We start from the raw sequence: 24,121 nt of genomic DNA, 5'->3' as shown, positions 1-24,121 counted from the left end.
GAAAATCAGACCTAAGGCATCTCCGGCTGGGCACCCAGAAATAGAGGCACCCTGGTGAAATGTCCAGGCCCCACCATCTGTGAGCCAGGGGCATCCAGGAGGAAGCATGGTGTCAACTGCCCTTTCTGTGGCACTCCTGTCTTCCTTGTAAAATATTCCCTGCTGTTGGGTCTTTGCCTTGCGGAGGGGCAGTGAATGCAGTTCTCAAGCCGGATAGCTGCACACGCTGTGAGAGGAACAGGCTTACCCGCAAGGGATAGCGAAGGCTCACATACTTCAGCGGTAACTACAACTTAGTTAACTTTCTGAATTATTATAAGTGTATCTCGGTTTGATTTTTAATGACCCTTAACTAAGCCAGAAGACTGTTTTGCTTTTAACTGACTCTCAAGAAGGCTACTTTACCATGACTATTTCCCACATGGATGGGGAGGGAGCTGAAAGGAAGCAAACTGTGTTGCACCCCATTTCCTGAGATGTCATGAAATTCTGATGAGCATACACTGGTCTTGACCTCCCCTGCTGTGTGCTTTCTCCAGCTCAGCAGTGTCCTTACAACAACAGGAAGCAGTATTCTCTTTTGTTCTTAGCATTCCACCAGCGTCTCTGCACTCAGGGCTGGGCTTACCGGCTCCCACCAGTGCTGGGCTCAAGAACAAGTTCTCATGAATAAAGAAGCCGGTCCATATGGAGCTAGTTCTGTGTCTAACCCCTTGGAAGGCAGAAAGGTCGGGCACCTTCATGCCATTTGCATTTTTGCTTTTGTGCATTGAAGATTGGAAACACTAACTGAGCTCCCACTTGCCTTTGTGAGACACTCTCCTTTCTTACCTCCTGGGGCATGCCCCTAGCTCTGCTCTCTGCTTACTGCTTCACCAGCTCAGGGTGACTCCCTCTGGGCACTCCTGCTTGGCTGAAGGTCCCAGTTTACTCTAAACCAAAGGGGAACCACCTGAGATTGCCGAATGTGAATCATGGCATTCAGATGCCAGTGTGTGCACAGAGGCTGGGACCTGAACTGATGAGTTTTCTGACCTTGATCACACCGCCCATTCCTTGGGGGGCTGGGAGGATGGACAGTGTTAGCATCAAAGATGTAGTTCTTCTTGCAAATAAAGGTAATGCCCAGGGGCCATATTGAAACCAATGCACATGCTAGGTAATTGTACAGGTGCCTTCTACCATAGGTCTGTCAGAAACAATTGTCTGGCTGCAGTTTTCAGCCCTCATTGCTCTCTAGCGGGGGGGGGGGGGCGGGAGGGAGAAGAGGTATTCAGGAATGTTAAGGATACTGCAGATTAATTTCCTCACACTCCTATTGCATGTCTCTCACCTTTCCTATCTTGTCCTTTCACTGAGCAGTGTTCTCTAGTGGTTAGAGAAGAGGTGTGGGAGTCAGGACTGCTGGGTGCTATTCCCAGCTCTGCCCCTGACTCATCATGCAACCTGGGGAAAGTCACATCAATTCTCTGTGCCTTGATTTCCCCATCTGTATATCAGGACTGCACGCTCCTGTCTCACAGGGCTATTCTGAGGATTAATCAAGCAGATGTGTCTAGATCACTTTGCTCTTCACTGGCCCAAGGATCACTGACTGTAACAAGTTTGAAATTAGCTGAGTACATTATTTATAGCAATTCCTCTGAGTTTTAACCCCTTTTGCTCTCATGTTTCTCATGCATGGTCTCTCTTCCCAGGCCACGTTTGAAAGCCATGTGGTATGAGCTAGTGCATATAATAAAGCATAACATGCTAAAAACACCAGTGTGATTAAACACACACCTCTTCTAGATTAAACTCCAGAAGGCTGGATTGCTAGTGTGCTGTATGGGGGCAGGGGAGAGAGAAGGGCCCCCCGCGGGCAGTGTGTATGGAGGGCGGATCTTGTTCATCATTCACAAAGCACAATGGCCGGGTGTGGGAGGAAAGGACGCTATCGAAAGGAGTGACTGCCATGCCTCTTGTTCTCCCACAGCAAAGGCCCTTTCATCGTCTGATGTACGAGACCCCTAAAGACACAGTGTGTCAGAGCTTGTAATCATCAGGCCAAGGCCCAGCGTTAGCCAGAACCTGCACAAGTCAGAGCCAGGAGTCCGCAGGCACTGCTGTGTTTTCCTGCTGCAGTCTCTGCCCCCAGGGCTTCTCAGACACCAGCTTCACTCTCTCAGGTGTGCCTTTTCTGAGTGCTGCCCACAACCCCGGAGCCTCCTGCATGCCCTTCCCATGCCAGAACGGCTACAAAAACTAGTGCCCTGAAAGGCATGGGGTGGCTGATTGCTAGAGGAGCTGGAGCTGAGGCCTGCCCTTCCATTTGGGGGATTTCCTGTGTATTGCAAAGAATCACATCAATAGATCTTAATATCTGCAATTGACTGATCCTCTGGCTTTTGGGGGAGAATCCTGGTCAGTTTCTGAAGCATTGTTCATTATTTAGATGTTAATCAAATGTTAATGGAAGCTCAGGTCAGCTGCGTCCATACATTTGCTTGAAAGTCTATTATATCACCTAGGAAATCCATTTTTCTTTCTTGACCTTATTACTGTTGATGGCACATGGCTAAGAGTTCCAATAAATCACTGCGGATAGTCTCGGAGTGGCTGTCACTCTTGCCTCAACTTCTACCCCACAGAGCAGGGTGAGCTGGCTTGCCCCACTGCTTTGCCTTCTCTTATGGCAAATCACCACTGAAGTCGTATGAGACAATCTTCCCCCAGCAGCCCACTGCCACAGCGGCGGTCTGGTGACTTTTTGCCATCCTTGGCACAGGGGAACACGTGAGCAAAGCAGGGGCAAGAGGGGTGTGTGCGGGAAATCTCCCATCAAGAGCCCAGCTGGGGCCTGTGTGCAGGGTTCTGCTGCCCCAGCCTCTCATTCCAGCAGGAGCCGCGAGTGAAGTGGGGACAACGTGCCCCAACCCCTGTCGCCCAGGAGGAGACACCTCTGCCCACTGGCCAGCCGGTGCTGCGAGCAGGAAGGTGGCACGTGGGGTCCCCGTGGGGCAGGAGCCCCAGGCAGCTCCCAGAAAGGTTAACACTAGCCCATCAATGGCAGCCTTTCATCCCTAGGGTGCATGCGTTGCTCTTACCACACTTGGATGCCACCAGGCCCAGCCAGGCACAGATGCTCTTGGGAATGTTTTGCTGCACAATGACACGTTTCCACGTGCTCAGCACCATCCCCACTTCCACCCTCGGCAGCAGGGGCAATGCTGCTAATGTACTCAGCCCCCATCTCCATGCAGCTGGGAGCGGTGCTGCGTAAGGGATTGCACCAGGCGACTTTCTGGGGAAAGCCCTGGGGCTGGGCAGGGAAGCTGGGCAAACACATCCATGTTTTCTGTAGACTCCTCTCTGCTTCCCTGACATCCTCTTACTGTCTCCCCGTGCCCCCAGACTGACCTGCACACTTAGAGCAAACCCCCAGCCTTAGGAGGAAACTAAACACGCTTTAAAGACGCCAGCACATTTCAGGGAGAGCCTGAAAAATCCACCAACAACTGTTTTGTGCCAGACACAGAACGTCTTGCTGGATCCCAGCGCAGTGTCCCCCAACAGTGTCCACATGCCGGAAATGCACCCTGGCAATCGGCCCACTCGTTGGGACCAGAGAGCGAGGCCAAGGATTGAATGGGTCACGCAGCCCCAGCTCCGTTTCCCCACTCGCGGCTGAGGCACATTGGCAAAGGGGCAGGCACGGTGTTGGAGGAAGCTTGCCCAGCACCCATCTTGTACCCGCAGTTAAGCAGAGGGATGTTTCTCATGCACCCCAACGATTAGCATCCAGTCAAAGCCAACACCCCAAGTCCTGGCTACAGGAGATGCCAAGCTCTGTGTCCAGTGACCATCCATCCTTTCCCACAATGCACTGTGGATCTTAAATAAACAAGCACATCTAAGGCACTCATCCATGTGCTTCCTGATCTAACCCTGGCCCTCAGAGGGATGGATCACACTGAATTACACTGAGAGAAGGTCAGGCCTGCCACGGCGCTGCAGACTGCGGTGTGCCATTTATCAGTGCCATGGCAATGCTGCCGAGCAGAGCCTGTGCCAAGAGCCTGTGAACAATAAATACAGAGCCAACAACTGTGTGCACGGGGGTGCAGGGTGTGCTTCACCTGGATCAATGATTGGTGCACAGCTGGGTACAGCTGGCACATGGGTGCTTGATTTGCCATTTAACAGCAAAGCTGGAGCATAGGGGAGACCAGGGACCCACATCATCACCCCAAAGGACCAACCAGTCACAAATCAACTTTACTTGCACCCACGTCTGGCCTGATCGACACACCTAGCTAACTCCACCCCAGCCTCGAAGCCACGCAGGCTACAAAACAAACTGCTTGCCAAGGGCCAGTCAGCTACACCTCAGCAAGCTGCTGGAACCACCCATCACAGAGGCCCTGCTATTCCAGTATGTGAACTCCACAGAGGGAAGACGGGAGTAAGGCAAATGGCTGCAGCATCAGACTGAACGCTCCCTCAGCCGGAATAGGAAGCACACATTCCCAGCACCCGGCCCCAGGTCTTCCCCTGCTTGTATGCAGGGGGGTGGTGATTGTAGGGTAGGGGGCTCGGGTGTCTATGGCCCTGGCTTAGGTGCTGGGCAGGATGCATTCTCGGGCACCAGTAGAGAGGGAAGAGGATTTTCAGTGCAAAGGATTTTTTCTTCCTCTGCATTCGTCGGTGGGAAATTGCACATGGTCCTAGCACTGGCAAGCTGACTCCCCGTCACTTCCAAAGATGAATCATACACAGCGCGAGGTCTCCTCTCGAGTGTTAATGTTTGTTTTCATCCCTGACTCGTAGAGCCCTCATCCCACCTGGCAGAGAGGCACTCCAATGATCAAAAACTTGAATGTCAATATTACCCAGGAGATGTCCAGGTGAATTCGCACCCCAAAAAGCAAGACTCAGCCCTACCAAAGCTATTCTGTCCTAGATTCATAGAGCTAAACACCAGACACCATCTGACACAGGCCATTCTATTCCACTCAGTTACCCTTGTGCTGGGCCCAGTGACTGCTTCTTTCACCCTACACCATCACCATCATTCAAAGAACCAGAAAGCCTGTCCATGTGCCCCTACCCACCCCCCCCACACACACACACACCTCTCTCTCTCTCACTCACACACACACACAGAATCATTCTCTTAGGCAGCAGCAGGGAAAGCTGTCACTTTGCATTCACTCTGTTGTTTGGCTGCGTGTGGCTATGCCAGGGCTTCAGGCAGCTGTGTGAAACCACCCCATCAGTCAATGGAACTTCAGCTGTTTTGGATTCCAGTTTGGCTTGTTGGATTGGGGGTAGCTGGGTTGCCCATCCCGGAATCCCTCTCTAAGGTGGATCACCTCTGTGCAGAGACTTATGCACCAATTAAGCCCTCACAGTGTGACCTGAGTGGTGCACAGACCTCTGCATGGGGGTGAGCTTTACCCTGAATTTCCACAGAATCAAAGAGCACTGAAGCAATTATTATTCATGATTAGGGCTCTTAAGTAGCTTTCCAGTGACCCAGATGCTCCTTATCCTCCTGGGGAGTTAGCAATATGTGAGCCCAGCCTGAGATGAGAAAGGTCCCGTCTCCCTGAGTAGCTGAGCCAGCACAATTCCCTGGTACATCTTCAGGGATTGATTATTCCCAAGCCTGAGGATTTCCCATTCAGACCTCTGCTACTAACTCTTCCAGAGACCACAATGACCTTGTGAAGCTGGGAAACATCATGCTCCATTATAGAGCTTTCCCTCTAGAAACTGTGACAAGAAACGCAGCGATGCCACCAAACACTGCCAGTCTGGCAACAGCCTCTTGTCCTCAGCTGCCGAGACAGCACAGGGGCTGGGCTCAGCAAACAGGGATAAAGACTGAACATTTTGTTTTTGCCAGGTCAGGGTCTGCTGAACACATTCAGCTGTGGCCGAGTGGGAAACAAGAGGCTGTGACTTGTCTAATGTGAGCAGAAGCCAGATAGAGAGCAGTAAATACACTAGGATGACCCTGACCTGCTCCAGAATGCCGTGGGAAGTTTACAGGAGGCACCTGTGCTCTTTTGATTATTTTATTCCCCTCTGCCTGCCCGTCACCTGGGACAAGGCATGGCTCCCAAGAATGAACATTGACATGACCCTGCTGTAAAGCAGGGCAGTTGGGATGGCTTCCATACTTCACCAGGGGCCCTTCTTAGTGACTGTGGTGTCCTGACACTGGCTTTTGACTCCCTGTCATGTAGATATTATTTTCCACCAGACCTGGCAACAAAGTAAGGGATAAGTTTAAAAGTCTAATTTTCCTCCCTGGCCTTTCCTCCCTGGGCAGGACATTCCCCCCTTCTCCACCCGTAGCTGCCCAGTGGCTCCCTGTATAAATGTGTCTAGAGCCCCGAGGTACAAATGGGCACCCGTTCCAGCTACCACAGAGAAGCTAGTGCTGCATGGATGAGCTTCGCTTGCACAGCTGGGACCTGTGGAGGTCGATCAAGGGCTTAACCTTCAGGTCTTCGGCAAGAAGAGACTATTCACCAGGCCATGTGATTGTGGGGGCGGGGATCCGCTCCCTCCATGCAGATAAAGGTGATGAAGATATCAGACAGGTGACACACTGCTGTGTGGGACTTGACTCTTCATTACTGAGTCATCAGGCTGCTGAATCGATTCCATTTTCACACACTTTATTGTAGTTCAAAGCTTGGTTGGGTTTTAGCATTTCATTGTCTGCGGGCACCGCGCTCTCCTTAGACAGACATCAAAGAGAGAGGAGTAGGAGAGGGGTCAGCAAAGCACTCACCAGCAGCATTAGCACCAGGAGAGCCAGGGCACTTCGTTCATTAAGATGTGAGACAAGAAGTCTTTCAGTGAGAACATTCGGAAGGAAACAGCCTGTAAAGAAGATGGCTTGTTAATGTCAGGCCAGGGGGGCGATTCGCCACCGCCGGCACACGCCTCAGGAAGGACTTGAGAGCCCAGAACAGAGCGTGGAGGCGATCTGTGTACAAGCAGAGTCTCACTTTAAGGAGAAATGCTTTTTCTTTTCCCAGCTGGCCAGAGGCAGTGGATGTATTGTTTCTTGACTTTAGCAAAGCTTTTGACACGGTCTCCCACAGTATTCTTGTCAGCAAGTTAAGGAAGTATGGGCTGGATGAATGCACTATAGGGTGGGTAGAAAGCTGGCTAGATTGTCGGGCTCAACGGGTAGTGATCAATGGCTCCATGTCTAGTTGGCAGCCGGTGTCAAGTGGAGTGCCCCAGGGGTCGGTCCTGGGGCCGGTTTTGTTCAATATCTTCATAAATGATCTGGAGGATGGTGTGGATTGCACTCTCAGCAAATTTGCGGACGATACTAAACTGGGAGGAGTGGTAGATACGCTGGAGGGGAGGGATAGGATACAGAAGGACCTAGACAAATTGGAGGATTGGGCCAAAAGAAATCTGATGAGGTTCAATAAGGATAAGTGCAGGGTCCTGCACTTAGGACGGAAGAATCCAATGCACCGCTACAGACTAGGGGCCGAATGGCTAGGCAGCAGTTCTGCGGAAAAGGACCTAGGGGTGACAGTGGACGAGAAGCTGGATATGAGTCAGCAGTGTGCCCTTGTTGCCAAGAAGGCCAATGGCATTTTGGGATGTATACGTAGGGGCATAGCGAGCAGATCGAGGGACGTGATCGTCCCCCTCTATTCGACATTGGTGAGGCCTCATCTGGAGTACTGTGTCCAGTTTTGGGCCCCACACTACAAGAAGGATGTGGATAAATTGGAGAGAGTCCAGCGAAGGGCAACAAAAATGATTAGGGGTCTAGAACACATGACTTATGAGGAGAGGCTGAGGGAGCTGGGATTGTTTAGCCTGCAGAAGAGAAGAATGAGGGGGGATTTGATAGCTGCTTTCAACTACCTGAAAGGGGGTTCCAAAGAGGATGGCTCTAGACTGTTCTCAATGGTAGCAGATGACAGAACGAGGAGTAATGGCTTCAAGTTGCAGTGGGGGAGGTTTAGATTGGATATTAGGAAAAACTTTTTCACTAAGAGGGTGGTGAAACACTGGAATGCGTTGCCTAGGGAGGTGGTGGAATCTCCTTCCTTGGAAGTTTTTAAGGTCAGGCTTGACAAAGCCCTGGCTGGGATGATTTAACTGGGAATTGGTCCTGCTTCGAGCAGGGGGTTGGACTAGATGACCTTCAGGGGTCCCTTCCAACCCTGATATTCTATGATTCTATGATTCTATGATTCTAGGTTCAGAGAGCTGGTGGTCTCAGCACCCTTCCATTAAGCCAGAACAGGTGTGACACAGGCAGCAGCAAGGTCCTTCCCCATAATGTGGAGGGACCCTGAGAGTGAGCCTGGAGGTGCAATAGACGAACCTAGAGAGATACACAGACCAAGGGACTGGTCTGTGGTTAAGGAGACCCTGAGACTCCAAATTCTGAGCTCTTACACCTTTGTCCCTCCCCTGACGCCAGGATGGCTGCACCAGTGTAGCTGGGAGCTGAACCTGGCTCTCAGTCCAGCCCTGTCCACCAGAGCGGAGATACATTTAAAATGTTAGGAGCTAAATAAAACAGCAGTCCAGGGTAGCCCTCATTTCCCAGCTGACTGTGGGTGCCAGCCTCATGACACAGACACACCCCAAGCAGCTGTCCCTGCTTGCGTGCAGAGGGCAGCTCCAGCTGTGTTTGTTGCTGTGCCTGTCAGTTGGGGCCAGGCAGCAGAGGAGGCTTCACCCACCCATTTGTGAGGGGCTGGGCGGTGGGGATCACACAGAGAGAGTGTAACAGTGCTATGGAGGGAGTCACCAGATGGGCTGTTACACCGTTTCATGAGCATGTGAGAAGAAATGCTGTGATGTGATGTGGTTTCTTTACAGGAGCTGTTGCAATAAGCGAGCGGGTTTGTTCTCTGTCCCAATCTCCCTAACTAGTCAGTGTTGTGGGTGGAGTTGCTCCCTGAAGCCTGGCGTTGTTGGGCTGAGACTCCTGAGGGGTGGGCTTTCCCTCCATGCTGTTTGTGACCACCTCTGTTCCAGGACTGGTGTGAATAAGCCAGTTACACTAAAAAACAAACTGATTTCTCCTGCAACAGGAAACTGATCTGCAAGGCCCCAGACTCTGCAGAGGATGCACCGAGCCAGCTCCAGCCCAGGACCACACTGATTTCCCAACTAAATTAAGGCTATGGACCTTATAGCAGCACAGATGTACCGCTACAGCTGTGCTGCTGCAAGGTCTCATGTGTAGACGCTCTCCTGCCGGCATAGCGCTGTCTACACCAGCACTTTTCTCGGTGAAACTGAAGTCGGTCAGGGGTGTGTTTTTTTCACACCCCTGACCCACAAAAGTTTTACTGACAAAAGTGGTCAGTTAGCCAGCCCTTCCTGGCTTTCATGTGACTGCTCTGCTTTAACAGGTGCTTATCAAAACAATTCAGACACTATTTGGTTGCAAAACCCTTATATATAACTCCAGAGCACAGCTGGTAAATGGCACCTTAGCATAGGACTCATTGTATTCCTCGGACTTCCTGTGTGCCCCAGTTTAGCTGCAATAAGACCCAAGAAATCCTTTTTGGTCGGCTTGCCACAGAAAACCCTATTGGCCTGCGGGAAGGGCTGGCACAGGGAGTGCCGTTCTGAAGCTCCATATGCCTTAACTAGAATTCCTATTTTGAAAGTAACTGCTCACAATTTGGTCAACACCAGAATTTTCCTTCTACTGGAAAAATGAACTCAATAAAATGTAATCTCCCCAGAATCAAACAGACACAGCTAAGGACATGCATTCTAACGGAACCGGGGCTGCTTCGCTGTTGCTCTGAGTGGATGAGCTGGTAGCTCAGCAGAACATGGAGAACGTACAGATTTCTCCGGTGCACTGGAGCCCAGCGTTTAATGGGAACTGCACCAGGCAGCATAATAACGCAGCAAACAATTGCTGTAAACAAACTGCATTGTAAAAAGGCCACGAGACCAGCCGGGTGGGCAGCAGGCATGGCCACTCTCAGCACCTTCACTTTTCCCCTGGTAGCCAGCCAAAGGAATGGAGCGGCTAGTTTGGTCCCGTTTCTCAAGTAGAGACAACCCTTATCCAGGTTACCCTAATTACCAGAGTCAGATAGGTGCCAGTTCAGCAAAGCACTAAAACATCTGTCATCTAAAAGTCAGGGTAGATAGTAGCCAACTGGTTAGAGCAAGGAGGCTGGGAGTCAGGACTCCCGGGCTCTAGTCCTTACTCTGGGAAGGAGTGTGATGCAGTGGTTAGAACTGGAGGTGGGTATCAGGACAGCTGAGCTCTATTCCAGCCATTGCTTATGCCAGTTAGACTGTCTGTTCCTCAATTTAGTCATCTGGAAAATGGGTATAATATTTCCATACTTGACAGGTCTGTTGAGTCACATTCATCCCTGGTCTCTCTTCACATATTCTAACCGGCTGATACCAGGAATGAACTTGTCCCCTTGTGAGGTTTAACAAATGAATGTCTCTAAACACTACAGGGCTGATTTTACCACCGTGATGCCTATTCCGTGCTACCTGCTGCTGCGAGCTCTCCCAGTGATCCATTGATTTCAGCGGGGAGTTACTTGCCGCTAAAGCTGGCAGTATCTCAGCATAAACACTTTGCACTTCTACATCACTTTGCATCTGAGGGTCATAAAGTATTATTGTTATTATTGTTTATTAGCACCAGCCCCCTAGAAGATGCAAATGCAAGCTGTGTTCAGTACTTGATTCCTGGATCCTTTCTCATGGGAAACAAGAAGAAGGGGCTATGACTGAGGTCCTTAGCTTTGTTGACACCAAAGCAGAGTGTGAGGGACTTATCATCATTTAAAGACCATTGAATGGCAATACGGCTTTCCACTGAGTCCTCTAAAACCACAGGAGATGAGAAAAATTGTAAGAAAATGGTACTGACAATGATATTTCTGTGTAACAAAGCGAAAAAGCAGCTTTTCCTCACCCATGCAATTAAGACGACTTTAAAGGAAAATTGAACTGAGGCCCAAATGAGGTCCCTTGTCTTGAGAGTAAATTGAAATATTTCTCTAAAACATCTTCCCTTAATTCCTGCTCCATCAGACTAGATCCTTGAGGTTGCTTGGCTAATTTCCTCCCCATTGATTATTAGTCTGCTTGGGCACGGCTAGAAGGGCTTTGGGCTTACACATAGAGTTTCTGAAATAAGCACTCAGCTAAGATTTAATAGGATTGTTTTCTGTGTTAAAATGCCAGCTTGTTCTGAATGAGTTTCGCTAGGCTGATGTTAAACAATTATGTAAGAGCGACACCTAGTTGCGAGGTAATTATCTCACAGGGGTGTGCAGCTTGTTGCTTTTTATGCCTCACTCAATAGCTGATCTCTGTATGGAACACAGTTAAGCACAAAGTGATTAAGATTCATCCTATGCGGAACCACTTACCCTCAATGCTTAATCTTCATCCCAAATGTAATGGGATGAAATCAGGAAACGTAAATTCAGTCTGAATATTAGGTAATGCTTCCCACAGGTAGGGTTATGGTGGGTTTCACTAGATGGCACTGTTACACGTAGTCTTACAAGTTCTTTTTGTTAACTTCGAGGCAGGAGAGAGTGTTTGAATCAATGCTGTCTTGTTAGTTTTGTGATGCACAGATTTTGGGGGAGTTGTGGCAAGCAGTGTGGGAATTTCCTACCTCCTTAATCTCTGTCTGTGCCTCTCTCCCCTCCCACTCGTGTATTCAGTGTTGTCCCGCAGTGCGGGGAGGTGCCACTGTCTCCATTGGGAGTGGGAAGGGGCCCTGCATGAGCCATGCCTCATCACCCTGAGCAAGTTTGCCCTCTGCAGCCTGCAGAAATCTGGTTAAAATACAGCCCCCAAATTCAATTAAATGAGGCTGCAGGGACAGCCGAGCACCCTGGATGAAAGTGACATGGGAAGAGTGCACCTCCCCCGGGGATGACAAAGCACCACTGATCCTTCCCCTCCTGCCTCCATCCTTCAGTGAGCGCAGGGTCTGACTGGCGCTGCTGGCCTCCCGCGTGAGAAATGCCCCTTAAACTACCTGGACCCTGTTCATGTGAACGGAGACTCCCCTCTGCTCCTTCCGTCAGCACCGGAGCAGAACAGGGGCCGCACGGGGGGAGCAGAGATGGCCGCACGGAGTGGAAGGAGAAATCATGCAGGTTGTTTGATAAAACTGTGCCAGAGCAAGGCATTGAGGTGAAATGGGCAGCCTGATGCCATTATCACTGGCTGGCCGGGATTCTCTCGGTCCATGAGAGCAAGGCCTCTGAGATCCCACAGCCAGGTAACAGCCAGTTGCCCAGGGTCAGAGGTGGAGGGGCAGGGTAGGGCTAATTAACAGGGTACGGCTAATTAACAAGTGGAACAATAGAACCGCCATCACCAGGGGCAGTGCTGCTGCGGCTTTGACACAGGAACCCGGCTCCGGCTCTGCTCCAGCTTCTTCTCGGTAATGGCTCACCTGTAACCACCCCCCAAGAGATTGGCATGTTCCCAGCCACGCTGGGCAGTCCAGTGAATCTGCTGCTTGTCTTGAAGACTCCTGCCCAGCTGGTTTGTTTATGCAGCTATGGTAAGCCTTTTCATGCATAGAAAGGTGATGCCATTACTCAGCAATAACATTTGCCAAGCAGTGAGTCCAGTGAGAGCTGGCAGCGTTCCCCTTCACTTGCTCCACTGCTCGATACTCATCAGCCGCTGTGTGCTCTGCTTCATTGCCAGCCGAAAGGAGAGCGAAATGGATGTACAGAGCTGTGCGAGAAGGGATGCAGCTAATTGCCTGACAGGGAGGAGATGAAAATGAGACACTGATCTTTAATTGCAAACAATTACATTCACAAGAAACAGGCTCATTCTCATGCACAGCGTGCCAGTGCTAATTAAATTTTAAACATGTTTCATTTTCTCTGCCCCCCCCTTAATTTTCTGTAAAAAGTAATTAACTTTTCTGCAAGTAAGTCATTAATTAATACTTTGTTAATTATGACCAGGATCATACTGTTTTGATTTATGTAGTGTTATTTTTTCCTAATACAGTTAGTCTCCAGCTCTCAGGAAGTAACTTTCTGGTGGAGGCTGATTCTCCAGGACCGGAGCGTTGCCCTAGAAGCATGTGACTCGTGAGTTCACCTCACGCCAAAGCCTTGGGGACCCACTGCCTGCACGCAGGGGACAATCCCGCACTGGCCTTTGTAGGGGAGGACCCATAAACAAGTGGAGATGTCTGTGCTCTGGTCCACTCGAGAGAGCCCACAGGCCACCTGTCCTGCCACAATTCTCTCTAAATCTCCATTTCCAAATGGGGCAGAAGCCAGAGAACGGGGGCCAACTTGCTGCAAGAGCCTCTAGCCACATGGGGACAAAAAGGGCTCCCCCAGCCCCCACTGTGTGCCTGCCTCCGGCAATCACCTCTCCCGAGCCCGGTCGCCATGCTGCTGTTCTGTTAGGCTCTGGTTCCGAGACGCTCAGACGCCCTGGTCCCCACAGAGTCCCGTCTCTACATGCCCTTGCCCACCTACAAAGTAAGAAAAGTCATACCTGTGTAGGGCCCAGCAATGCCCCTCAGTCCTGACCCAGTGTGCCCCCCCCCCAGCCCCTCATTATTCCCTCCCAGGCTTCCCACACAGACACAGCTCTGCTGATACCCTGCTGATCTGTATTCCCGCCCCTCCCTTGCTGTTCCATCCTGGGCTCTTCGCCCATGCCCCTCAACCTTGCTCTTCCAGACAGGGAAGTTCCTGTCTCCAAATGCTGCAGGACTTGAGTTAATCACCACGTTGTATAATACAATGTGACGACTAGAAGCTAGTGAGCTAAGCACACACACACAGGGCTCCAGTGCAGTGATCCAAGCCCTGGGCAGCAGACCTCCCTTCACATCTTTGGGAATATCCCATTGGATCTTTATTTATCCACCTTGCAAATTAAAGCAAACATCCCCCACACCCCTGGAAGAACAACTCTGTAAAATGCCTCAGAGAAAATCAGCCACTGCCATTCTCCTGCACAAACCCACAGACAAAGAGGCTGGGGGCCAGGGAGCCATTTATTCTGCCCCCTCTTGAAGGCATCTGTGGTTATCCCTTAACTATATGCAGCAACAGTCCCTCCAAGCTAAGCCCTGCATTAGCATTCAGATGTTCAGATTCCTCTTTCTGTACAAGGTGGCAACACAAGAAACGGAGACCTGCCAGCCCAGGACGGAGAGTCACCCTGCCCTACGGTAGCTGTGTCTGGAGCCATTTGCTGCACGGCCCCTGAGAAGGCGATGGAATTTGTCCCAGGTTCATGCTGCCCCCTGGGCTGGGAGCAGCAAAGGCTCCACATGCCCCAGGCAGGTGTGAGCTATAGGGGGCACACAGCGCTCTGCGTCTCTTATGGGGCCCTTCCGCCTGGGACACCTCCAGGCAGGGAGCTGCTATTTCTCCTGGCTTCATTCCCAGCCTCACACACACTGCTATGCGTGTAGAAAGACCCACGGGGGCCTGGGTCCAGCCTGGTCCATGTGCCAGCTCTGCAATAAGCAAACCGTGCAGAATGTTACCTGCCAGGACGGGACGCAGGAGCAGCAGGAGTGAGCTGAGACAACATCCCCCTGCTCCTGAGCTTGCAGCACGAGTCAGATGTTGGGAGGAGAAGTTGAAGCCATTGGCCACGAGAGGGCGCTCAAACTGCTGGGTTGTACCAAGCCATCATGCTTGGGGAAAGTAACTTCTCTTCCTAATTGCACTGAGCTGTCATTACCTGGGCTCCCTGCAGCTCCCCCAGGACCCTGGCCCTGGCCCTTTCTTGTGCTCAGACATCCGGCCACTGATGACAATCCATCTCCCGATGCAGGGAGATCCCGGAGCAAAATCTGCCTGACTTCCAAAACCAAATTCCTCCCATTTTTCCAATGCGAGTCGGGGGGTCTGATGCTGCTGCCTCTCACCTACCCCCCTGATCAGCCGGTCCAGCCAACAGGGCCTGAGCGGTGTGGGGTCGTCAGTGCCACAGACAATAATAGGTCCCCAAACTACCTGCTTCTCTCTTCGTCAGAGGAAAGATGCCTGGGGATGGCAAGGGAGCCAGTCCCCTTCGAAAGCAGAGGGGATAATTCAACTTGAATCGTTAGTTCAGTGAATTTTACCTTTTCCTGCTGGAATAATAGCATCACATCCACATCCACTCAGCAAATATCCAGCCAATCGCAACTAAGCAACACAGTTCACTTTTGGACTGTTGAGGGTCTCCCATAAAGCATTTGAAATGCTAGGTCACATGGTGTTTTGTTCTGTTCCTCGAATGGACAAACATGCCAGTGGTACCACCCCTGAGGGCCTGAAGGGTGTGTAAATGCTGGGCACTTCACCACTAGCAGCCTGAGCCTCAAGCACTGGAGCTGAATGAATAACTCCGTTAGGCTGCAGCAGCTGTAGGCTGTTGTCCTCAGTGTGAACCGCACGCTAGAGGTGAGCATGTGACATGCTGGACCAATGGCTTACACAGGCCCGTCCTCTCTGAATACCTGGGTGAGCCGATTTCACAAATAGTTTCCACGAACATTTGTGCCAATGAAACTTGGTCACATTGTGGAAAAAGAAGGTGGTTTGAACATGAATGAAGCAAATTCTCTTACTAACTCCCCCGACTATTGCCGTGAAGCGTTTCTCAGGATTCACCCAGAGCTATAGCCACCCACCAGAGCCTCTCAGTTAATTAGCCTTTCCCTCGGGCTGCAAAGCCGTGCCTTGCAATGAGCAGACGTGCCCTAGCTGTGAGGTTCAAAGGCTTCTTTGGGAGCGAGCAACAAATGACCACGCCCTGACACGCTGCGAGTGGGGCCTTTTATGCTGGGAGCTGCAGCCCATGTGGCTAAACCTGGCTGAGCGCACACCCGTTTGGTTGAGTTAGGAGCATGAGTTAGCTTCAAGTTACATCGCAGCCCAGCCTGCGCCCTCCCTGCTTCCAGGAAAGCACACTGCGCTCCAGGGCTCAGCAGGCCCCATACTCAGCTTGACTCACAGGATGGCCAGTGGGGCCATTTGTGGGTGGCTGGAGCGTCCATCCCAGCAGGGGTATGTCTCGGGCTCTGGCACAGCTGCAGGTCTGGGAGCAGCACTGGGGCATCTTGTGAAGTACGGAGACCTCGCCCCCGGGCCAAGGCAGGGGCATCCCAGCCTTCTCACTCGGCAGGCCTTTCTGGGGGAAAAGGCTCAGATGCACCAAAGGGCCTGTAAGGGCATTTCCATTTGGGGCTGGACACGGTCACATGGCCCATCCCGCAGGCATCTCTCCCCCAATACAACGACATTCCCTAGAGGGCCACCCCCCTGCCCCTGGTGCAGCAAACGTCCCATTCTGGCACCCTCCAGTGCTAGAACATCCCCACAGCTCATTCCCCTCCCAGTCCCTGCCCCTCTCCATTCCCACCCCCAGGACAGGAACCTTCCTTGCTTGACTAGCTAGTTGCTCTGGAGGGTGAGCCTATGGGGGTAGGGGTCGGGGGCTGTAGGTCCCGGACACCTTCCCCTCATCTTCATTCTAACAGCGCCCAGCTGCTCTGGCGAGAAAGCCCAGTGGCTAGCTCTGTAGTCACCGGTTTGGCATCACTGGCCATGATTAATAGCAATAATTCAATTCACATCAAACAGCAGGGAATGTAACGGAACAGCTGGCGAGAAAGCTGCTGCCCAGAGGCCGACAGCGGAAGATGGACGGGGACTCTTTGTGTACAGGCCTCAGTTGGGGAAAGCTCCCCGCATGGCTGGGGGAATTTACGGCAAGTTCAGTCATCGCCATGATGGAGAGGCGATCTACATATGCCCAGAATGAGCCACGGCCACACCTCCCCTCCTCCCCTGGGGAGAGCAGAGCCCCAAGGGGCTGGAAGGGAGCTCCCCAGTGGATGTGAGGATGGACTGGTCAGTGCTATACAGCATTTTGTACGTGCTATGTGCTGTAACTCAGCATTGCCCTCCCTCGGGGTGGGCACGCACGCCAGCCCAAGGCACGGCCTCGGGGTACTCAGCCACTTTGGCCACACCAGCTGCACCAGAGCTGGCTGAGTTCAAAGGGAGGAGCTGGGGAAGTGTCTGTTTCAGCTGCATACAGGATGTGTGCCAATATTAATCCCAGCTGCGAGCACTTGGCCTTGCTGCTGTCGATGAAGGTGGGGGGAGATGGGCAGAGCTGTGTGTCAGGTCCCATGGCCAATGGGCATTAGCGGGTCTGGGGGAAATGGGGTGTTCCCCAGACTGCAGTCACAGGGGGTGCTGCATCTCACCCTGAATTGCTGCTCCCTAGTTTACCTTCCATGCAAAGCTTTGCAACTGACCGGCTCTGCGAGGAGAACACACTGCTCGCTGCTGTCACTGACCAGAGAGACGTGGAGCTGGGTCAGGCCCCCGCTGCCTCCGGGGGAGCTACGTCCCACAGCCCAGTGCTCTAGCAAAATGCTTCGAATGCGACGGTTCCAGACACAGCAGCGGGAGCTGGGCTGTGAGAGCCCAGAACCAGACAGTGTCGCAAAGGGTTAACGGCTGGCACTGAAATAGAGAGCAGGTGAGCAGTGAGTTACATGCACCCCCAGGATACACAAGAAAAGGCACCATGCAGGACATGCCTGCGCCCAGCAGAGCCTCAGGCTAGCCTTACTCACATACACCTACGCTGGCTCCTTGGGCCTGGAGCTGCTCAGAACATGTCTGCACCCGGCCTGGCGCCATGATGCCAGCCTCACCCACTGACACATGCCTGCTCTCCTGCCGGAGACGGAGATGAAGGGATAGGGCTTCCCCCAAGGCTTGGCCTCTGTGCTACATCGTAATGAGCACCACTGTGCTTACACTGCCTGCAGATGCCAGCCCCGAGTGGCAGGTCACGAAGCACCCCCATGCTCCCCACCCAGAGCCATGCACTGCCAGAAGCGCTTCAGGCCAGGGAAACAGGCCTTCTGCTGCAGGGTGACAAAGTTCTGCCCAGGAAGCACAACGAATCCATGGGGCTTATCAGCAAGAACAAAGACCTTTCGGGCACCCACCCTCCTGCATTCCCTCTGCTGAGGCACCGAGCCACCAGAACCCGTTTGTCCAGAATAGGGGGAAGCAAGTGGTGATGGGTGGAATCGCTGTTCCTTGCCCGGCACTAGGCACACAGCATCTGTCTACCGCTCGTAATGGACGTGGGACACAAGTGCAGACTCTCATTAATAGAATATAATGTGCAGTGAGAATCATTGATGGCCATTTTGCAGCAATTATCTGTCCTTGGTGACACTGCTTTGTTAATATATTACAGGAGATAATAAGCCTCTCTCCACACAGCTTCTAACCAGGCAGGAGCAAACACAGCTGTCTGCTTAGAATTCTGTGCTGGCTGGCGTCACTTTCCCTGCCCGTCTGGATTCAGCACAAGCAGAGAATCGGTGCCAGGTTTCCTTGCAGCTTGCTTTAAATATTGCTTTTGCCACAGAGGCACTAGGAAACGGGCTTCATTGACCCTGTCTGAGGACTCAGTCTGGCAGTTTGCAGCTCCACTTCCTGGGGAACATAGTCACATGAGAGCCTGCCCCTGGGAGACAGGGTGAGGTCTGAGTGCATCATCACTGAAGGGAAAACTTGCCTCACTTCCTGCTGTGACGCGAATTCCCATGCAGGACATGACTATGTGATTTTTCAGTCAGACTCAGTTGAAAGCATCAAGCAGTTAATAGGTGGGAGAGGAAACCTTTTTTTAGCCACAGAAAAAGACCTTTCATCATGGGCTTTGCAATGGATCCTGCAGGGAAATCAGCACTGTGAAGTCAGTCATTTTCATGACAACAGACTACAACCACGTCTGCCCTTCACTCAATGTCCCAGACAGCCCCAAACTGAAACTCCCTCCAGCCCCTCCTCCTCTGGGCTTTGTTCCTTTCCCGGGCCAGGAGGTCACCTGATTCCTTTGTTCTCCAACCCTTTAGCTCTCACCTTGCAGGGGGGATGGGCCCAGGCCATCAGTTGCCAGGAAACAGGGTGTTGGCCATTCTCTGTGTCCAGACCCCTGCACACACCTGTCCTCTAGGGCTCTGCAATGATCATACACCCTTATCCCACCCCCTAGATTCTTAAGAACTGCCTAGGGGACACTGAGGCACCCCCACACTATTCAGAGGAACCATTAAGAACAGCCCCACTTCGTCACACCATCCTTTTTAAGGTCAGGCTTGACAAAGCCCTGGCTGGGATGATTTAGTTGGGGATTGGTCCTGCTTTGAGCAGGGGGTTGGACTAGATGACCTCCTGAGGTCCCTTCCAACCCTGATATTCTATGATTCTATGATTCTATGATGTCATATGCACATGATGCCCTCACTGCTAGATGTGGCAGGGAGGGGTGTGCAGGGAAAGGACGGGGTGGAGAGGCAGAGTCGCCCAGGGCTGGGATCAGGAAAGACAAAGCCCTTGCTCCGCATGGATACTCAGTGGAATATCAGTGTCAGACCAGGGCCAGGGCTGTCTCTTTTCCTACAGATGTGTTCACTGCAACATGCATCCCAAAGGAAAAGCTGCCGTGTCCCAGGTCAGGGCACAAGAATCACTTGGGTTCCTGGTACTCTGAGTGGATAGCCATCTGGCTGTCATCCGCTGCCCTGGGACCATCATGGCCTGCCATTGTTTTAGGTTAGAATACTGCCAGGGCAACCCCACAGGTTTACCCGGCCCCCAATGCCCACCTGCCCTTTCAGATCCATTCAGCGCTGCCTTGGCTCAGCCAGCCCAATGAGTGACGCCCCCGCCCCATGCCCTCCAGATGTCTTTGGGGCCCTGCAGTTCCTCGCAAGAGCCGCAGGGCCACAGCACATTCCCCTGCCCTGAACATCTGTGCTGCACCTCCAAAGGCACTGGGCTGAGGGGGACATGGCTCTGGGGCTGGGTAGTTACAGGCCGGCTGAGAGGGGAGCTTAGCCACTGAGGCTGGGTTTCAGCACGTCTCTCTGTTTCCTGGGCCTTGTTTTTCCAAGTCACTGAGCTCTGGATAAGCGGTGTTTTCACCCGTCATGTCCCTGCGCTCCTCCATGGCACTCACTCTGGCATCTCCACAGAGGCATTTGGAATAGAAACGAGTGTTTGCAGAGCTGCAGACACAGCAGAGCTCCAATGCCCTGGAAAATCGGAACAAACTGCCCTGAACTCAGAGCTGGGGAGCAGGGCAGCAGGGAGGGATGCAGCTCCCCTCCTCCAGCCCACCACACGAATGAGCTCTGCTACTTGGGCTGAACCCATCTGTCTCGGACGTGGATTGCAGTGCGCTATGGAGGGTTTAGGCCATTTGACGGTGGCCTGAATGACTCGGTGTGGGCGAGCTCCAGGGATTGTGGGAGAAGAACAGGCCTGGCACAAGGGAAGAGGCTGCCTTATACTGCAACCTGCCTCCGTCCCTGCTGGAATGGACCTGGGTGTGGGCACCATGCTCTGCAGGCAGGGCAGGAGAACCAGCTGCAGAGGCTGAGCCCACACTGATAGCCAGGTGAGCTTAGCCAGGAATGGCCAGACTGGATCAACCTCGGGGGCCATTTAGCCCAGTATCCTGTCTCTGACAACGGCAGTCGCTGCTTCAGAAAGAGAACCCCTGCAATGGGCAGATGTGGGATAATCAACCCCCAGGATGGTCTCCCTCTGGTCTGTAATAGTTAGAGATTGGAAACCCTGAAGCAGGAAGTTTTATCTCCCTTCTAAAATTTCTTAGCATAAACTACTCTAGCTCTGGATAGTCTGGTTGTCCATCAATGTCCAGTCCCTCTGTGAAGCTTGCAAAGTTCTTGGCCTCAATGACAACTTGTGGCAGTGAATTCCAGTCTAGTTATACATCATGTGAAAAAGGATTTCCTTTGGTCGGCTTTGAATTTGCCACCTTCCAGTTGTTCTGGTGTTAGGAGACAGGGAGAACAGAAGCCTCTAGTCACCCTGTTCTAGATCACTCACTTTTATCATGTCCCCTCTAAGGCACCAGACCCTCTTTTCAATCTCTTGCAGGCTCCTTATCATTTCTGTTGCTTTTCTGTGGGCCCCCTTCTCTGTAACGCTAGCCTTATCTGTGCTGTGCTGCGCGTTGCAGCAGAGAGGGAAAGCAGCTTTCACCTCTCTGGACTTTTGCAGCTCTGTATCGTTTTATCACTAAGGCAGATTCATTGTACCAGCCTTGCTATGGCAGTGATAGTAGAAAATTGTTTTGCCCACACTGATGATAACTTGCTTCAAATAGAAGGTAGGAAAAAAGTGACCCGAAAGTAGGGTAAAACTGAAGGATGGCCATGTGCCCACTCCTGTTACCAGGTGTCTCAGGGTAACGTGGATAAGGGGTATAGGAACAAAGCCACCTGCCCAGCATCTGCAATTCCTCTGGGTGCTCGCGTGACTCCTCGCTGCTCTTTGCAAGAATGGCAAGCTGCAAGGCCATTTGTTTTATAGAGGCGCCATCAGTTTCCAGCTCATTTTATTACATAAATAAAGAGTCAGGTAAAAATCTAGTGGTGTAAAGTAAAATTGCTGCTTGTAAAATTAAAAATGTTCAGGTTTAATGAGTGGAGAAGGTTACTTTTGACTCAGCTGCCTTAACGGCTGCAGTGAGTTGACATGTATTCTCCACCGCTGCAGCTGTACCGCGTGCTCTAGTACATGCCTTCAGGGTGTGAGAGAGCTGAGAGAAGAAACATTCCCCAGCCACACATCAGAGTCCTGTCCAGTGACTCCAGTGGGAACTGGCCTGGGAGATTCAGATTTAATCCCCAAAATTCTTTCCCATGCACCGAGAGAGAGAAGTTTAGTTGGGACTATTTATCAATTCCATTAAACTAGCCAGGAGACTGAATGTGTGTGTCTCTCTCTTGTGCACACAGAATGTTGGTCCAACAAGGCCAAGTTTCCATCTAGCCACATACTGACAGCAAGCCGATGAGCTTTGGAAGGCCTTGCTTTAGAGACATTTTCTTGTCACAGCTCAGCTGTTAAAGCTAAATATATTCAGGACCTTCTCAGTGCTATGGAACAGGCTCTGATGCTTTAAAAAAGAACCATTTATTCATCTGAAGACAAGCTGCACCAGAGAGCATGCATTGCAATTATATCCAGCCAGACACAGTGGCAGCTTGTGTGAAGTGAAATAGGGCCCTGTCCACTTCCTCAAGATTGTGGTTCTCTCTCATGTTTACCCGGCCCCCCTCCCCGTGGCGGCTGTGTCAGGTGACATCCGGAACATGCCACAGTGACTGGACTAATCTCAGGCTAACGTGTGGCCCCTATGGACCAGAGCCGACACATGCAGGAAAGGGGCAGCATAGGAACATGCATGTTGGACTAACTCACTCTGAGCTGCAGCAACAGACGTTTGCTCTCCTGTGCTGTTACACTAACACCGGTCACCTGGGCTCAGTGTATTAAGACATAATTGTACAGCGTCAGTCTTAGCCTGCAGCACAGCTGTCCCCCTGCCTCCAGTGCCAGGTGCATGCAGACTCAGCCTCACTCTGGCCGGGTTACCCTGTTGGGCTACTGTAGCCGTTTGCATGGCCGGACTTAGCCAGGCACTGGCAAGTCCGGCCTGCGCCCAGACGCTGCTAGTGCGTGGGCAGTTGCTTCAGAACACTTTGACCTGCCATGCACAGAACCATTGTGAAAGCATTTCTGGCAGACGGCCCGGAAGAAGATTGGGAAAACAAACCATGCGGGAGTTAATTTCCAGCTACTTCTACAATTGTGCCTGCTATGAAGAGAATTTTTGTTTGCTACCGACAGGCAAGAAGGAGGGGGAAAGCCTGAAAAAGCATTCCAAGGAAATCTCTAACAGCCTGCAAGGGCTTCTTCCTTTGGCCAAATGGGGGCTGGATGCATCTGGCTAGTGAAAACTCACCCATGCTTGCCTCCAGTTGGCAGCAGCTAACTGCTTGGTCTAACTAGCTAGAAGCACTCTTTGGACAGCTCCCAAACATGTAGGATAATCAAGATTCTTCAGTCCGAGGTGTTACAAAAGCTTTTTTTTTTTTTTTTTTTTTTTAAAAAAAAAACAACCACCAATTTTCTCCCCACTGTCAGACCCTTCAAGCATAGGATAATACTGATTATGTTAAAATCCAGTGCATTAAATTAACATACAAATTAATGGCAAGTCAGAAAACTGGCCTGAATTCAACAAGGTGCCATTCAGCAAAGACAACTGCAAAGTACTTCACTTAAGCAGGTAAAATCAAACGCACAACTGCACAATGGGAGATAACTGCCACGATGTCAGTACTGTGAAAAGGATGTGGTGGTTACAGTGGATCAGAAATTGAATGAGAGTCAGCAATGCAATGCAGGTGCAAAACAGGCTAATAATCTGGGGTGTATTAACAGGAGCATCATATGTAAGACATGGGGGGAATTGTCCTGCTCTACTCGGCACTGGTGAGGCCCCAGCTGGGGTCCTGTGTCCAGTTCTAGGTGCCAGATTTAAGGAAAAGTGGCTAAACTGGAGAGTCCACAAGAGAGCAACAACAACGATCAAAGGGTTAGAAAACCTGACCTGTGAAGAGAGAGTAAAAACTGGGCATGTTTAGTCTTAGGAAAAGGAGACTCCAGGGGGACTTGATAAATCTTCAGAACAGGCCTTAACATATTTGAAGAGGACAGGGATCAATTGTTCTCCATGCCCAGTAAATACAGGACAAGAAGCAATGGGCTTACCCTGCAGCAAGGGAGATGTAGGTTAGCTATTAACTAGGAAAACACTTTCTAACTCAGGGGAGTTCAGCTCTGGACCAGGCTTCCAAGGGAGGCTGTGGAATCCCCCTCACAGAAGGGGTTTAAGAACAGGTTGCACAAACAGCTGTCAGGGATGGTCTAGAGTTACTTGGTCCTGCCTCAGTGCGGGGGGCTGGGAGCCTCTTAAGGTCCCTTCCAGCACCACATTTCTGATTCCATCCAGGTGTTTCTGCTAAGAGCAAAGTAGTCCGAGGTTCTGTTCTGCATTTGAGCTCGGAGAAGCGATCCCCAGCCTGGGCAGGCACACCCACGCGAGCTCTGCTCCAGCTGGCATGCTACAAATAGCAGTGCAGCTCGGCCTAGGGCCCTGAATATGCACCCAGCTGGCCCCCCTGCACACGTACTCGTGCGGCTAGCTGAGCTAG

This window comes from Eretmochelys imbricata, chromosome 21, assembly GCF_965152235.1.
Source record: "Eretmochelys imbricata isolate rEreImb1 chromosome 21, rEreImb1.hap1, whole genome shotgun sequence".
Taxonomy (NCBI): domain Eukaryota; kingdom Metazoa; phylum Chordata; order Testudines; family Cheloniidae; genus Eretmochelys; species Eretmochelys imbricata.
The sequence above is the reverse complement of the archived record's forward strand: the minus strand, read 5'-3'. Positions refer to the sequence as shown.